The sequence below is a fragment of the Hemicordylus capensis genome, chromosome 5, assembly GCF_027244095.1.
Source record: "Hemicordylus capensis ecotype Gifberg chromosome 5, rHemCap1.1.pri, whole genome shotgun sequence".
Classification (NCBI taxonomy): Eukaryota; Metazoa; Chordata; class Lepidosauria; order Squamata; family Cordylidae; genus Hemicordylus; species Hemicordylus capensis.
Window position 1 is genome coordinate 122321844 of NC_069661.1, and position 15951 is coordinate 122337794.

The window sequence follows — 15951 nt, forward strand, 5'->3', positions numbered from 1 at the left end:
TCTGGCTTCGTATCTGCAAATCTTCTTTGACACTGCTGTTATTTGCTACTTTATTATTTCAAGGAATTCTCTAATTTTCCTTGAATCTAGATGGTATTTTTGTATCAGATACTGTTTGGTGTTTCCATTCAGCTTCTTGTATTTCATATCTTTCAATTTACTAGCATCTGATCTAAGCCTGGCAATTTTATTTTCTAATCTAATCTTCCATTTAGGTGATGTACTACTTTCTTTTTAAACAGATCTTATATCCAAGCTCTTGTATTGATATTGTTGCTGCACTGTACATTAGTTGGTTTGTTTCTTGCAAATTATTGATTGTTATTTCTGCAAGTGCAGCATTTACATCTTTTAATGCCTGAGCAAGTTGTTTTTGACAACTGTTTTTAGAGCTGGAAGTCGAACCCTGGTGGTTGTTTGGTTCATGTGCTCAGTTATTTTTTGCTTTAGTTCTTGTTGCTTTTCTGTTAAATGGCATTTGGGTTTTTGAGGTGAAGGCAAAGGTGAGGTGGCATCCTCTGTTGCTGACACCTCCTCCACCTGCACCTGAGCAACTTCTTCAGTTCGTGGTAATTCTTCCATATCTTGAGCCTGTGTTGCTCTTTGCAGTTCTTCCAGCTCAACTTCTGTGAATACTTTATTTCTTGTTATAGATCTTCTCTGGTCTGCTAGCCTTTGTTCTGTTATTTCTGTGTCTGGATGCTTCACTTTCCAAATCTGGTACATTCTTTTTAAATAACCTCTTCTAGTTGGACTAGACTTGTAATAGCAAATCATTATTTCCTTGTTGGTGTTTTTCGGTTAAGCGACGTTTCTCCCAGTAACCCTGCAGTCTCCAGCCCTGGTTGCTCAACTGAAGATCCTGAGTCCTGTAGCCCACTTGCCACCAGAAGTCCAGGGACTCCAGCACATGGTGTGGTCCTTGTTGACCCAGGCGATGACCGATCCAGTATAGATTTATTAAAGTTAGGTCTCACCATATTGTTAATGGGAGAGGCACTCTTTGGCTCCTCTGGTGAGACCTGTCCAGTATGGTTGGACCTCTGGCATAGCTCTCACCTTCCTCAGAGCACGCAAGCCCCACAACCACACCAAAGTAGTGCCTCACTGGGGGTATTATTATTATTATTTTAATTCCAGTAATGCATTCATTTTCTCTATTGGGATTCTCTATTGAGAATTTGGTTCTCAGGCTTGCAATGATCACAACTGCGCAGGCACGCCTCATAGTTGCTTAAAGACGCTGGCCCAAACGGATGGGGCCAGCATCTCTCCTGCTCCCACCCCATCGCTGCCAGGGGAGTGGGGAAGAAGGGAAAAGGACTGCTCCACTCCCCCCACCCCCACAGCCAACCCTCAGCTATGGTAAGACTTTTTTTAAAAAAAGCAGAGCTTTGGCAGGGTGGGTGCGGGGTAGCTCCACTGCCAGAGGACCCCAACCCCGGCCATTTGGAATGGGATGGGATCCCCCTGCTCACCCCCAAACAGCAAGGCAAGGAACAGGGTGGCCTGCACATACCTGTGTCAAAGGGGTGATGAGGGGCGGAACACAGTCCCGGGGAAACACAGGCCACCATAGGCTTTCTACTCCCCTGGGTTCCTTCAAAGATGTTTGTCTTTTAAAGGTCCTCTAAAATTGACCTTCTTAGTGCAATCTGTCTGGAATTTGGCAAGCATACAGTAGTCACCTGGATGAGTCTTCAACTGCCTGCAAGTTCCATGCAGATTGGCTGGAAAACTGCAATGTTATAGGCAGGACAAATGGATGTGGAAATCCCTGAAGAATAAACAGACAAATCATCACATAAAAACCCACAAATTTCATGATGACACGAATGCTATTTCCATGGGCACAAATTGGCACAATTCCATGTGTACAATATCCATGGGCACAAGTTCTCCAGACTGGAAACAAGCAGAGACATGAAGAATGTTTTTCTTGCGCACTCCTAATGTCAGAGTTCTTCTGTCCTGAATTTTAGACCCCTTTATCAGGTTCATCTGTTTTGAAAGGCTTTTGGCAAGATAGAAAGGGAAATGTGTTCTGGTTTTTGGTATATCTGTGCTGCTGTTTTTAGTTTTGAAAATGTGTTTTTAATGGGTTCGATTGTATTTGGTTTTCCTTATATGTTTTAATTAATTTTGTGAGCTGTCTAAGCAATTTTAGAAATGGAATTGTATTCAAATTAATTAATTAAAATAAAAGAATATCAGTGGGAGACAGTAAAGGAATTAATGGCACCCAAGAAAGGGCCAAACTACATGTTATGTGGGAGATCTGTGACTGGATCTTCCAGTGCATTGTTTAAGACTTAATGGCAATCACAAAGAGGCCTGAATTGGACCAGAGCTGTGGTGCTGGGGGGGTGGAGAATTTTAACCCTTTCCCCCGTAGTGTTTTCCTACTCAAAATTTGACCTTTCCACAAAGTTGCTATTAGACATAGTGAGTGGGAGGGGGAGACAAGTATCCATATTGTGCTATTTTGGAGGCCTTCTGGGAGTGATATCAACTGAAGAAAAGGATTAACCTTCCTTCCTCCAGCACCCTGTCCCCCATTCAGTTTGTCCCCTCCCCCACCACAGTTCCTTCTAATTCTTAAAACTGGATTCGGTCAATCAGGAGATCCAACAAAATTCAGGAGACCCAAAGCCATATGTTTTTCTCTCAAAGTAAAGGAGTGAGTCAGGGAGTCAAATGGGGTGTGGTCTAAACCTGTTCCTCACCTTCCCCAAAAGAGTGTCTGGGATAATGGGGAATTTTAAGATTGAGAGATGTTCCAGAATCAATCCCGTTCATTCTGTCCCAGAACTTAATAGAAGTCACTAAGAATCATGTCTGCTCCTGACTGCTTAGTAGTCCTCCTCCTTGTACAGAGTTCCAGTTTTGAGATAAATTTCTTGGTGAAATTTGAGTGTGATGGGATATTGGGTATTGACTTTGAGAAAGAATATAAGTCTGTAATAAAATGCACTAGTACATGTAATGTGATAAAATTTTAGAGTATGCTGACAGGTGACACAAAACAATACCACTGTGATCATTTTTTCATGTCTTAGGAGGAAGAGCTGGAAAGAGAAATTACATGCCAAGTAGAGTGTCTTCATCTTCCGCACCTCTCCCTCCTTATTTGTATGTTCAAAAGCCATCTACAGTTTATTTAATTAAGCAAATTCACTAAACGACATAAGACTGTTCTTTAGCTGGTTCCTCACAGTGACTTTCACCAACCTCTTAATGTTCACAAGGATCCATAAACTGTTAGCAGATTTATGTCTTAGTAAGAATCAATCTATTAGTTTCAGCCATAAATCTCATGTGCCTTGGGCACAAAATGAACTTTAATAAAAATCATACAAGGAGCCAGACTCATAAGGCAGTGCTTTTCGTGGGCCTGCCAACATTTGAAACTAATTAATAGGGACATTGCAGAGGGAGGGACAATGAAAACGCACATTTTAGCTTCTGGTGAAATGCACTGGACAGAGAAAAATAATCTGTAGCACAAATGATGATGATGGGTTCTTTAAATCAGGGGATCCACGTGTCATTCCTGAAGGAAGCAGCTCTGTGGTGAGGGATGTTCCCAGCAACCAACGGCGATATTGTGTTGCCATAACTCTACCCACTACCCTGCTCCCAGTTATTGCTTCCATTGCAGTAGTGGGTGCGGTAAGACTCTGCTGATCAAGCAGTACTTGATAGAATATGTGGCCACAGTCCAACACCAATTTCAGTAGGCTTAAGCATGTTGCTTACCTCTGTTTTATTGGGGCCAGCAACAATCTTAGCAAAAGCCACACACCTTTCTTTGCTGCTGCCATTTTCTTTGCTTTTCTAAAAGCTGAATTGTTTTTATTATGAATGGGGATCTACAACAACATGTTAACGGTGTATCCCCAGCACTTCACGGACCCCCACCCCACCCAAGGGGGTTCACCCATATATGTGGAAAATACTAACTTGTTTGTAGGTGGCTTTGTTTTGTTGCCAGGCTGATAGGCACTCAACAACCATGTTTGGTATTATAAAGGATTATGATGATGATCAAATTGCCGATTGCTTATCACAGGCAAAAGGGAGGAGGAGGAGGAGGAGGGCAGCAGTGGCACTGCACTGCTGCTGCTGTGTGAGGGTTGGGAGGTAATAAGCTGGTGAAGGCAGCTGGAGGTGGTAGTGGTGGCCAGTCAGCAATCCACCACTTCACCAAATTGCCACCTGAGGCAGCTGCCTCACCCAGCCTCATTAGCAGGCTGGCCATGTCTAATGGATGCTCATTTGTCCCTTGGCCAACTTTCACTGCCACTGCCACTGTTACTGGTGGGTTACAGAAGTCAGTCCAGCTGGATCGGCCCTCACATGGATCCTTGGCCAGTACCTGACCTGTCCAGTGCCTGACATCAGCTCTGGATGTGCACCTCATAGCATAAATCTCCATATTCTGTAGCCCTTAGATTACAATGAGCATGTTCAACTTGAGGACTTTCTTTTTTAACATTAGGACCATCCACTTGACTGTTAGAAGGAATAAGTCAACCTGCAGTAGGGAGGGGGAAACAATGGGAAATTCTCCCCTATAGAGAAATTGCAAGGGATTACTGAGCTTTGAAGTTGGATAAGTAGCTTCCTAGTCATCCAGCCTGGAACGTTGACAGTCTAGGTCTGTAGTCCAGTTGCTCCAAGGAGCTAACTGCTGAGCTCTGTACCTTAGCAGTACAGTGAGTACAGTGCATGGACAGGGCATTTTTACCTCTCCCTCCCAAAGCTGTGTGGGATAGTTGAGTGGGGGAAACACTCCTCAAAGTGTATGAGAAGTAAGAGTCTCTGAGAGCTACGTGAAAGTACCTGAGGTCAAGTTTGGCTCAGAAAGCTTGGGTTGAGTTGCAGTAATCATATGGCAGCCAATAGGAGTTGAGAAAACACAATAGCTTGTAGGAGGCAATCAATACCCTCAGGCATTTTGCTATGAACCTCTTACAGTCTCATAAAATGTGTGAAAAGCACCATAAACATTGGAACTCCACCTTTAATCTACCTCAGCAGGGCTCATTTGGTACTGAAACACATCGTATAAAATGACTTCTTGCCTGATTGGGCTAGGGACATGCAGCGGGGGCGTGTTGTGGAAGTCCCTTAACAAAGTTAGTCCTTCTAATTGCTTATGAACTTAAGTTCCAACTAAGAGCCAATCTAAGGGGGTTATTTTTTGGAATATACTGCCCCGCACCCCTGCAAGTAAAAACACTTCCTGCATGTTATAAGCAAACACATCAGGGAGAGTTTACTACCTGCGTGGAGTTTTATTTCACAAGAGAGCATGCAAAAATATGACACACACATGCACAGGCCTCCAGTCTGAAAAGGAGCAACCCCCAACACTCAGCCAACTCACTCTCTCATCATTCTGTGTAATATATATATATATATATCATCACTGAAGACACTACAGGATGCCATTTCGTGTAACCCCATCATGAGGAAATAAAAGGGAAATTTCCCTGGGCTACAACTCCTGATTGTTTCCTTGCAGCGGAACTGCTTAGCCTTGCTACCTTTAACATGGATCCAAAACCAGTTATGCTCAAGTGCTTTGAACCAGCACCTCAGGCCTAAACATATTTATTTTGAGCACTATTTACTTCATTTTTGGTGTGCTCAAGCCACTCCTAGATTATTTTACCTCTTCATGATTGGAGTAACCTTTTCTTCTGGATGTGCTCTTCATATTATGAGATCTGTTATTTGCTGTTTCCTAAAGACTCGGCTTTTTAAAAAGCCCTAACATTTCCCAAGGTATGGTACATTCTATTTCATGGCATATATATGTCTATAGTGGTGGTAGGGGTGCCCATTTAAAATAAAGGGAGAACATAAACTGATCTTATCAAGACAATAATAATGATATGATCATTATCATGTCATGTTTGGTCATTATCATGACCAAACATGACATGGATCTCCCAGATTAGGGCACTGTAGGCTCAGAATGAGTGGCACAGTCCATAAAAGAAAAAGTGAGCAGAAGCTCAAGAAACACAATACCATTAGATAAGAACATAAGAACAGCCCTGCTGGATCGGGCTCAAGGCCCATCTAGTCTAGCATCTTTTTTCACACAGTGGCCCACCAGATGCCACTGGAAGCCTACAGCAGGAGTTGAGGGCATGCCCTCTCTCCTGCTGTTACTCCCCTGCAACTGATACTCAGAGGCATCCTACCTTTGAGGCTGGAGGTGGCCCTCCACCTAGTAGCCATTGATAGACCTCTCCTCCATGAAGTTATCCAAGCCCCTCTTAAAGGGAGTGGTGTTCTGTTTTCCAGCACTGTGGAGACACTCATCTAAGACTATGCCCTAAGAGGCTTTCTACACATTATACAGGATTAGATGAGGCTGATATGGCCATGTGTCCGTCCCCCCACCTGTTGTGCCATCACCTAATTGCACAGGGAGGAACAGTTGTCTGCACCCCCGGGATCACTCCCAATCCCACCACTCCTCCCCTGGTTAGCCCTGATCCTCTACCCAGGCTTAAAGTGAAGTAAGAGGACAAGCGCATGTCTCCTACCTCACGTGGAGCTTGTGTGGTGCTCCGTGCTGCCGGCAGCTGCTCCAGTCTGTCAGCAGTCATCTTTGTCGGGGGGGGGTAGGAGTGGCCAGACAGTGCTGAACTCTCCCAATGCACTGCACTGCTCACACGGTGCATTGTGGGATACCTGGCAGCTGCAGCTTCCTTCCCTCCTCCCAATTGCCACTGGGCTCATCACTGGATCGCTCATATGGTGCACAGGTGGTAGAGCCTTGATTGACCTCTGGTCATGTGGGAGTGGGAAGGTAGGTTCCTGCCTTCCCTCCAGCTCCGTCCACCTCAGTTTGGTCATGAGAACAACCTCAGTGTATATTGTCTTTGTCCCTATTTCTCTGCAATAACAGTTTTAGATGGCTTAAATCAACCATCTCCCCCACCCTGCCCCAGTAAAGGAATTATTATCAAATAAAGCAGCCCCCTGACTTGTTATGTGGACCATGCTCATTTTATTAGTTCCTGGTATTGAATAATAAGTTGCTTTATTGAAATAAATGGTTTGGGGTTTTGTTTTAGGTCTCCATAGAACAGAGAGTCTTCCAAAACAACCATATGCTGTTTAATTATGGATTGAGCTAACCCGGAGTGCCACGACTTCTTTATTTTTCCTAATCTAAGCCTAGAGCATAATTTTACAGCCAGGTTATTGACACCCCACCCTGTATGAACCTAGGCATTCATAAAAGAAACAGGGGCAGGCTTTGAGCATTGTGGGTGGTTTGGGTAACTGTGGCTGCTTCTCTCCTAGTGCTTATTCACTCCATCTCTGTTCTAGCAGCAGCACCTGCTTATAGCACTAGGGCATTCTCTCAGCATTTCCATTATAAAACCCCACTTTCATGAGTTACTTTTTTTGCCTAATGAAATCTTACCCCTGATTCATAAATGGCCTTTCATGGGGAACAATATTATTCTTGTTTTGTTTTATGAATTCTCTTCCACATAACTGTATTTCTCATTTAAAGCTGGCACTTCCTTGACTTGTTTGACTGCCCACCCAGCTTGGGAAGTTTCAGCCCAGTGTCAGGGAGAGCTCAAGTAAAAATGGTTGATTGTCTTGAAGATCTGATGCCACAAACTGAGCCCCTGAAGCACCCAGCTGTGCATTCCAGCTGCATTTAGGATCATTTTTAAAGTTGTGGATTTGATATTTGTCAAGATTTACTATTGACAAATAATTGTGTCAGAGAGTCAAGCATGAAGACAACTATAGCAGCCCTTCTCGCCTGATGTCATAAACTGTCCTATGATGCTGTGTTGACTCGGTAGTGTGGGCCGCTGGTGCTACATCTTAGGCTCACCCCCGCCTGTTACATTTGCTCTTCCAACTTGATTGCCACTTGGAGATCTCTGCCTACTCCCTTAAACAACTCTGTCCCATAGTGCCATGATGTCAATCGTGTGTGATGCCTGAGTTGCTGGGATCACATAAAAAGGAATGAAAGTGGGCGGGGGGGGGTGGCACCATAATAACACAAACAAAGGAAATGATGGCTGTAAGGTGTTGCAAACAGCCATTAAGGTCAGGATTACGTGTTTTTACTTCTAAGGCAAAAAGTAAACCAGGAGAATATTCAGGTAAGCCCTATTATACATGTTTGTGTCCAACATTTTGTTGGGCCCTCACGCTCTCTTCTATTTCTATTCATATGAAATGAATGAGTATAGATGAATAAGTTAATATGGATGATTAAAAGTCATTCATCTTGTTTTTAACTTTTTGTATGATTCTATTCTCAAGTGCCCAGCTCACATTCAAAGCCACCACTCTGCCTTCCGACCACTTTTCCCAGCATATAGGACAGACTTGGCTACCTACTGTAAGATGGCACATCAAATGGATCAGGCAGTTACCACTGTGTAGGGTGCCCACAAACTGGTGCTACTATAATTTGTAGGGGGGGTGGGGAGTGGTACCTGAGTTTTAATCAGGTAGGGAACAAATTGAAGCCTCAACTTCATTACTGCATTCCCACTGAGTATGGCAATCCAGTTAAGTATGAGCATTTAAAAATCATTTTGCTCCATTTGCAGCAACAGAGCTAAGATCAGCTTAAAACCAACTAAGATGAATTAACTAATGTATTCATTAGGGTGCAAAGAGTGCTGTGCAAATCAATGAGACAGTTTTTAGCCTCCATCCAAAATCAATATTGGTTTATAGCAAGCATCAACAGGGAAGTGAGCTAGTGACCAGGACACATTTCCATTTAAGTGCTACAATTTGATTCTGTTATAACAAAGCTTAGCATTTATATTGTGTTTCTGAGGGTTCAGAGTGCTTTGTAAACATTTTCTCAATAATCCCCACAGCAGCCCTGTAAGGTGTTGGGATGGTCCTGTAGTCAGAAGTGAAGCACCTGCTTCATATGCAGAAGGTCCTAGAGAGAGATAAGTTTATTTGGTCATTGACCAGCAAACAGGAGGTCCTAGATTAAACCCCAGGCACCTTCAGGTAGAGCTGGGGCAGGAGGGGGGGGCGCGACCTGCCATGAGAACTCAAATGCCCAGGTGGGCCAGAACCAACCATGATGGTTCGCAGGGGCCATGGTCAATTTTAAGCATATTACTTATTGCATTAGCATTAATTATTTAAAATATATAATGGAGGAGAGGGGGCAGAAGGCTGGAGTCAGGAGAAAGGTGAGGGGGAAGAGGGATGGTGTCAATGGACTCTGCCCAGGGGCAGAGGGCATCTAGTCTCAGTTGGCCAGCTGCATTAAGCTGCTGCTGCTCATCAGCAAGACAGGCCCCGAGCTCTTTGTGGCTCCTGCTGTTGCTGGCCCTACCTGCAGGCTAGCAGAAAATTCCCTGTAAGCTGATCTGGGCCTTATATTGTACAGGCCTGATGTGGACAATACTGAGCTACATAGGCCAATGGTCTAACTCAGTATACTCTCTACTACTATGAATATTTATATACCACTCTTCAACCAAAGTTCTCAAAGCAGTTAATATAGGAAAACAAATAATACATAAATAAGATGGTCCCCTGTCCCCAAAGGGCTCACAATCTAAAACGAAACATAAGATAGACACCAGCAACAGCCACTGGAGGGATGCTGTGCTGGGGATGGATAGGGACAGTTGCTCTCCCCCTGCTAAATATAAGAGGATTACCACTTTAAGAGGTGTCTCTTTGCTCAGTTAGCAGGAAATAGCTTCCTGTTTTATGTCCATTATGCAGATAGAGGCTGAGACTAAAAGAATAATGTGCTGTCTAATGTGACTGAGTTGGCAAAGGTGAGATGTGAACCCAGTTTTTATAGCTCAGACTTGAAGCCATTGCATAGCACTGGCTTACCTTGTCAAATAAATAAACAAACAAACAAACAAACAAATAAATAAATCCAGAATCTATACTACCTCTGCAATAAAAAAATAACACGTTTGAGTCCCTCTGGAACAGTTTATAGCCATTCACATGTAACTTCTAGTATTTCTTCATATGTTTATTGACCTCTTCAGAGTTGCTTATGATGTGTAATTATGCATGTAAGAAAGGAGAGGCGCGCTCACTCGCTCTCTCTCTCGCTCTCTCTCTCACACACACACACACACACTTCATCATCTCAGAACTCAGTTGATTTTGACTAACAGCAATAAGATGTAATGCAGTTAAATAATAAGAGGGTAGGGTGTGGAAAAGTGAAGAGGAATTGTAAATATAACCCCAATAATGGTATTGCAGGCTAGGATTTATAATTACTAAATGTGTGATAACTGCTTCCTAAATGCCCATGCTCTTTAAACAGCCTAATTTATAATTTAAAAAGCTGACAATCCTTAAAGTGTTTTATTTTATCTTGTCTGGAATAATGGAAGAGTAAGTTATTGAAAACCTTTATTTTTCATTAGCCTTAAATTCAGCGACAATTAATGTGCCCAATTTGATTATAAACTGCACAAATTAAACAATAAAGAGCTGTCTAATGAGAAATTAATTATGAGGAACAGAAGAGGAGCTGGACTGGATAAAAGTAATAAGTTATGGCTGATGGCAGATGTGTCAGCTTTTAAAGAAGACAAAGGGCTTTTTCCTCCATGTGTGCCGGTGCTGATACGGCTCATCACAGATCAGTAGATCCAGAAGCCGTAACAGCACAGTAATTGAAACTGCCAAAATCAATAGCGCTGACAACCTTAATTAAATTAAATATGTCTCTGATGAGCTCCAACAGCATGGCAGCGGACCACTTGACCCTTTCTCCCAGCCTCGCTTGATGGGATTCAGCACACAGTGTGATGGATTCCACCCCTGAGGACAGTTGGAGAACTCCAGCTACTGTTGGAAATTGTTCCAAGAGTAATGGCCTCCCTGGTGGAGCAAGGGTTTTGACTTACAAAGTGGAGAGAGAGAGAGAGAGAGAGAGAGAGAGAGAGAGAGAGAGAGAGAGAGAGAATACTTAAATAGCAGTTCCTTTCTACAGCCAGCCACTATCGGAGATATAGGCAGCTGCCTACCAGTGGAGAAATCGTCATCTGAATGGATTTCCTCCTACTCACTTAATTTTCAGACCATACTAAATGGTAAAGGGAGGAGAGCTGGTCTTGTGGTAGCAAGCATGACTCATCCCCTTTGCTAAGCTGGGTCCACCCTGGTTGCATTTGAATGGGAGACTACACATGAGCACTGCAAGATATTCCCCTTAGGTGATGGAGGCACTCTGGGAGGAGCATCTGAGATTCCAAGTTTTCTCCCTCACATCTCCAAAATAGGGTTGAGAGAGATTCCTGCCTGCAACCTTAGAGAAACTGCTGGCAGTTGGTGTAGACAATACTGAGCTAGCTGGACCAATGGTCTGACTCAGATTAGGCAGCTTCCTATGTTCCTAATTGTGGGGGGGATACATTCTAAGTCAGTTCAGAACTTCTCATTCCACTCTTTGGCTACAGTCCGCATACCAAGTGGGCCAGTGTAGGGTTGTGGATAGAGTGTTGGGCATTGATTGGGGAAACCTCAGTTCAAATGCTTAGCCAGCTACAAAACTCACTGGGCTGGTCATCGTTCTTCCTCAGCCTTACACTCTCCATTTACAGGTCACATTTGAGTATTGGTTCTAGGAAGATACCTCCCATGCTATATGGATAGTACATACAGAGACTAAGAATGGTAAAATCTTTTCTTGAAGAAAGGATATCTCCACACCTCACCTAAGTGTAAGGTGTTGGGCCAAAGCAAATCTTCAAGTGGCCAAAGGGTTCAGCTCAAAGCAAAACAGACCACCACAAAAGGCGGGGGGGGGGGTAAATCAGGAGCACTTCAGAAGCTCCCAAGAGGTACCCAAAGTGAATCAGGGCTGCTTTGCACAAGCCTAGTATTCATGTGTGGTCTTATATAGAGGAGGGAAGACATCTTCTTTGGATGGTAGTCCTGGCCATTCTGTTCTCCAGCCACTAGCCTGTGGGCTGGAACTGTTCTATTTCTTTCCCCCATCATGGATGATCAAGCTCTATAATAAAGTTGGTATCATCTAGATATAAGGGATGGAGCACATCGTGAACTTGGAGAGTACAATACCATCAGTTGAGGAGTAAGTGTAAAAGATCTGCTCTAAAGGAAAGTAGTGACAAGAGTGTCTTGCATTCCCAGGATTTGCACGACAGACCAGTACAATAGCATGTATATGAAATAAACATGGAGGTTTGTCACAATATGTTAGGGAAATGATGAGCAAATGTTTTACCTCACCTTGATAAAGATGAGTAGGGCCAATAAGAGTCAGAGGCTGGCTGAGGCCTATGGGCTATCAGTTGTTTTGTCCCTGGCTTAGATCAATTTAATCCCATAAACTTCCATGGAATTCTAAATCGGTCTTAATGCAGACACTCTAGATATCTAGCTGCAAACCATGAGGTGCTCCTATTGAAATGTGATTCTTCCACCAGCAGTTTGGAATAAATGGCCAAGGATGGGGTCATAGCTCTCTGGTTTATTGTTTGTTTGTTTGATTGATTGATTGATTGATTTTTATACCCCCCCCCTTCCAAAATGGCTCAGGGTGGTTTACAATTAAAACAAACCATTAAAACAGTAAAGAGCTAAAACAAAAATTAAAAAACAATATAACAACAATTAACAATTTAAAAACATTTTAAAACAACAATTAAACAATCACAGTAATTAAAAACCCTGAAACCGGGTTAAAATATTAAAACCGATTTTAAAACCTTGGAAAGCCAGGCCAAACAGATACGTTTTAAGGGCTCTCCTGAAGGCTAATAGAGACTTCAAATTATGGATTTCCGCAGGGACTGCATTCCACAGCCCCGGAGCAGCTATCGAGAAGGCCCGCCTCTGAGTCGCCACCAGATGAGCTGGTGGTAACTGGAGACGAATTCCCTCAGATGACCTTAGTGTGCGGTGGGGATCACGCAGAAGAAGGTGCTCTCTGAGGTAACTCAGGCCTAAGCTGTTCAGGGCTTTAAAGGTAATAACCAACACTTCGTATTTTGCCTGGAAACATATCGGCAGCCAGTGCAATTGTTTCAAAACAGGCATAATATGGTCTCTCCGGGTTACCCCAGAGATCAATCTGGCTGCCGCATTCTGAACTAACTGAAGTTTCCGGACTACGTACAAAGGGAGCCCCACGTAGAGCGCATTGCAATAGTCAAGCCGGGAGGTTACCAGCGGGTACACCACTGTTTTGAGGTCATCCTCTTCAAAGAATGGGTGCAGTTGTCAAATCAGTGAAAGCACTCCTGGCCATGGCCTCCACCTGAGATACCAGGGTGAGGCCTGGGTCCAGGAGTACTCCCAAGCTGCACACCTGCTCCTTCTGGGGGAGTGTAACCCCATCCAGCACAGGAAGATCGAACACACCCCTCAGATTCTGAGCCCCCACAATGAGCACCTCTATCTTGCTTGGATTCAGCTTCAATTTGTTATCCCTCATCCAGCCTATTACTGCCTGTATGCAGCCATTTAGAGAATGAGTGCCATTTCCTGAAGAAGAAAGGGAGAAGTAGATTTGGGTGTCATCAGGATACTGATAACACCCAGCACCAAATCTCCTGATGACCTCACCCAGCAGTTTCATGTAGATATTGAAAAGCATTGGTGACAGAATGGAGCACTGGGGGACTCCATATAACAGCTCCTGCTTTGAGGAGTGACTGTCACCAAGCTCCACCATCTGGGATCTACCAGAAAGACAGGAACAGAACCACTGCAAAGCAGTGCCTCCTATTCCCAACTCCCTCAGGCGACCCAGAAAGATACCATGGTCGATGGTATCAAATGCTGCCAAGAGATCCAAGAGGACCAACAGAGTCACAGTCCCTCTGTCAATTCCCTGGCAAAGGTCATCCATCAGGCCGACCAAGGTGGTCTCAACCCCATAGCCCATTCTAAAGCCAGTTTGAAATGGGTCTAGATAATCAGTTTCCTCTAAAACCACCTGGAGCTGGTTGGCCACCACCCTCTCGATTACCTTGCCCAACCAGGGGAGATTGGAGATCGGCCTATAACTATCCATCGCTGAGGGATCCAGGAAAGGCTTCTTAAGAAGAGGTCTAACCATTCATTCATTCATTCATTCATTCGATTTCTATACCGCCCTTCCAAAAATGGCTTAGGGTGGTTTACACAGAGAAATAGCAAACAAATAAGATGGAACCCTGTCCCCAAAGGGCTCACAATCTAAAAAGAAACATAAGACAGACACCAGCAACAGTCACTGGAGGTACTGTCCTGGGGGTGGACAGGGCCAGTTACTCTCCCCCTGCTAAATAAAGAGAATCACCACGTTAAAAGGTGCCTCTTTGCCAAGTTAGCAGGGGGAAACTTCAATTTGCCTCTTCAAACAAGGAGGCACCCTACCCTCCCTCAGCTATGCATTTATGATATTAACTAGGCCATCTCCAACAATCTCTCCACTAGATCGAAGCAGCCAGGTTGGGCAAGGATCCAGAGAACAAGTGGTAGGCCGTACCACTCCAAGCAGCTTGTCCACGTCATCAGATTGAAACTGATCCAACCTAACACTGCAAGAGGGATCACTGGATACCTCCCTCACAGACCCTGCAGAAATAGTAGAGGCAAAGTCGGCCTGAATACAGGAGATTTTATCCGCAAAGAATCCACTAAAGGCGTCACAGCAGAGTATCTCCAGGAGCTGATTTGAGGTAGAAGGAGCAGAGATTATACTCCTCACAACCCAGGATAACTCTGCCATATGCAAACCCGCAGATGCAATGCACGCTGACTAAAAACTCTTTTTTGCTGCACGCACCACCATCACATAAGTCTTCAAATGGGCTCTATGTGCATCCTGTCAGATTCGAGCCTAGTTCTCCTCCACTTGTGTTCCAGTCGCCTACCCAGCTGCTTCATCCCCCGCAACTCCTCCGTGTACCAGGGGGCCATCTTAGAAGCAGGCCTGGAGGGTTGCTTAGGAGCAATCATATCTACTGCCCTGGTGAGTTATCTATTCCAGGTTCCCACCAGGGCATCGACAGAATCACCGGCCGCACCAACATCAAAACCCTCCAAAGCCTTTTGGAAACATACTGGGTCCAGCAGCCTTTTTGGATGGACCATCCTAATAGGTCCATCACTCCTGCAGGGGTGGGTTGTGACTGTGATACCAACCTTAACCACGTAGTGGTCCGTCCATGACAATGGGGTAACCACCGGATTCCCCACCCACAGAACACCCCCCTGATCCGAACAGAAGACCAAATCCAGTGTGTGGCCGGCAACATGAGTTGGTTCAGAAGTTAATTGGGATAGGCCCATAGTTGTCATGGCCGCTATGAACTCCTGAGCTTCACCAGACAAGCCAGCCCCAAAGTGGATATTGAAGTCCCCCAGCACCTGGGACTGGGAGACTCCAACACCAACTCCGTGACCAGCTCTGTCAGCTCAGTTAGGGAGTCAGTTGAGCAGCGGGGTGAACGGTACACCAACAGAATCCCCAATCTGTCCCTAGTTCCCAGCCTCAGAAATACACACTCAACATAAGTCAACTGTTTCCCAGGGGCCCTGGTAAGGAAGATAGTGTTTTTATGGACCACAGCCACTCCACGCACCCCCATGCCCACTTTTGTTTAGCATTTGCATTGCATGCAGAAGGTCCCTGGTACATTCCCTGGCATATCCAGGTAGAACTGAGAAATGTCTCCCTGAAAGCCGGGCAGTGGGGGGGGTGCTGCTGCCAGTCATTATGCAAAGTACTGAGCTAGATGGACCAACAATCGGACTTGGTATAAGGCAGCTCCCTTTGTCAGTGTGTGTGTGTCTGAGGCTTCTTTTTTCATTCTTGGTTCTTGAGAAACTATCATGAGTTGGTGCAGAAGGATTTCTTGGTCATCATGATATATCATGATATATAATATCATGATATATACCATGATATTATAC